A 2,807-nucleotide genomic window follows, 5' to 3' on the forward strand; every position below is an offset into this window, starting at 1 on the left:
CAGCACAACCTTTACCTCAATAAAACCTTGAGTTTTTGGCTGAAAAATAACAACCCTGAAATATGTTGACAGGCTACATTCCTGTGATAGCTAGTGTGGAGTTTAGTTTAAGATGTGTTTTACAGGCTAGTCTTCTCAGAAATTGCTGCTCTTGTTTCCCCCTCCTAGTTTTATGCCTATGTTATATTAAAGTGCATTAAGTCTTTATGGGGAATGCGGTGATGGGCTGCAGCCAATCAAAAACTACTTGAGACGTACCCCAAGTGTGTATTTAATTCAAGATGCTGTAAATTTCAGGGCAAACATAATTTTTAAAAAATCTGTAGTATTTCAGCAAAAGAACAGGAAAAAAATGTCAAAAGATCTTGACTGACCATAACAACAACTGTTACAAGGAGGGGACTCTGAGAAATAAGCTGAATTTAACATTAACCTGTAATATCAGAGAGAGCGAGCATTTTACTGAACTCTGAGAAAACAACACTAACTGCTGTGGTGAATGACTTATGGGGGCTTGAGTCTCCTTTCCTTTCAGTTAACAGCACTGTCAGTGATGTCTCCCCTTAGACTGGAGTCATCAGGGCAGATGGGGAGGATGGGTAAACCAAACTCTGACTGGCTGCTGCAGGTTATCGGAAAGAAAATCTGCAGGCTCCTCTGCGGTCTGGACCTGACACGCCAAATTTATTGTCACTGAACTAGTGGAGGAGGTTGTCTAACTATAGTGACTAAAATCTCTAATGAGTTGAAAAATTTTGGGCAAATGGATGCCAAGAGAGTGATGATGATGTTTTTTAGCTGCTGAGAAATTCTTTGAAAGCTAGCTACATATATTTTCTGATTTTAGTATGCATTTAGTTTAAAATAATGCAAATTCATTAACTGAAGTTGCTTTTTATTTACATAATTTACAATATGAAGAATGAATATGCAGTTTATGACAGAATGTATGTAAGAACATTTTTAGTAGGATTTCAGCTGCTTTGATATACGTGTGGTTGATGAAAGGGATGCATTTTCAGCAACAATAAATAAAGAATATTTTTTAGTGTCTTCAGGATTGAAAACACTGTTCAGCTGAAAGTAAATTTCAATTAATAAACCTCACTTCATTTCGCTCATGTGGAGGAGTGGCCTAGAAAGAGCACTGTTTAAATACTGTATTATAAATTTGAATGAGGGGTTCACCTCACGCAGCTCCTTATTCCTAAGAAATCCAAGTGCTTCTAGTAGTCTGTAAGTCACCTCGGACACTAGAGCTGAGGTTGCTGTGCTGAGGCTTGCTTAGTGCTGTGCTATAGCTAGTTAGGAAGTCAATTAACATTTTTTCCAATGTATGAAGGAGAGGCAGGTTCATGAATAGATAATAGAGAAGGCATTCATTGTCTGAACATGTTAGTTTGAAAAGTGTTCTTAAAACACTGTTTTATTGAAAGCACGCGTTTGAAGAGCTCAGATTATTCCGGTTGCATTTGCAGATGTGTTACATGTGCATTACACGCACTTGTATTAAATTGGTTTAGCTGAGGCATAAGGCGGCCCTCATTCTTGATGCCTCACTTTTATGAGCCTCCTACAGTAATGTGCGTAAGGGCGCATGGGAGAGAAAGGGTTCTTTGTGCTTTCAGTGTTTACTGAACAGCACAGTTTTGGGGTCATGGCAAAGAGCAGGCACGATCCGAGCAGCAAAAGCACAAGCAAATTCTGCCTTTTGAGACTGTTCTTTTGAGGCTTACTGAGATTTCCTTTAGTGTTGTTGAATCGGCCCTGCTTTCTGACACAGCGTGAAATGAGGACGCAAGGACTTCTCAACTTGTGGGGCAGTGTGGGGCTGTTTTGTGAGTGGTACATTTAAAAAAATCAACAGAATGGAACATGTACAGTAAGTATTTAAAGATACAGAAAGCCAGAAATGTTTGAGAGGAGAGACGGGAGCTGAAGGGGTGCAATATGGACCCTCTGACTATAGATTTCTTCTTCCTTCTGCAGTTTTCTGAAAACTCTGAAGTGACTATTTGTTATCAAATTGATTTCTTTCCCCTCCCCCCCCTTGTTATAACGATTGCTGATTAAGACTCTGGCTGGACAGGAATGGGAATACTGCGCATCAGTGATTTGTAACATGGGGTCTAAAAGTTGGAATGAAAACCTCACATCAATAGGTACAAGCTTTTTCTTTCAGTAACAAACAGGAAAAATGTTATTGCAAAGCCTATGTTAGTATAAGGTAAAGCAACAATGTTATATCTTATTGAATGCAAAAAGTATTATGTCTGGAATGGATTTAGAAATTTTATACACATACATAATTTATAATGCTCATTAAACAGCTTATTATGTATTTTTTGAACTACAGCCCCCCCCCCATTAGCGTTGCTGTATTATTGGATGCAACACTGTGTTCAGCATTTCCGCAGCAACTCTTGCTTGCATACCCAAACTTTTTTAACTGTGCAGTCTCTATTAGCATCTTCTGTTAGAAACTCTATTAGCATCTTCTATTTCGTATAAAATGGGTAATGCTGCATGTATTTCGTAAAGCAATCTATTTCATTTCAAACTTCCCTGTCCTCAAACCACCAGAGCACCACTAATGATGCCTTTGCCTAATTGGCGGGGCCTGTACCAGAATAAGTTTATAATCAAGGATGCTGCGTAATACTGCTTGCATTTCTGCAGGGAAAATTGTTTCTGAGAATATTGCATGCTTATAAAGCAGTTTTCCTAGCGGACTGCTCAATTTTTGTAGAAAGGTGCATTTTCACACATGTTTTTATGTGTACATATAAAATGACATTTAGGAATGG

The sequence above is a fragment of the Buceros rhinoceros genome, unplaced genomic scaffold, assembly GCF_000710305.1.
Source record: "Buceros rhinoceros silvestris isolate BGI_N320 unplaced genomic scaffold, ASM71030v1 scaffold48061, whole genome shotgun sequence".
Lineage (NCBI taxonomy): Eukaryota > Metazoa > Chordata > Aves > Bucerotiformes > Bucerotidae > Buceros > Buceros rhinoceros.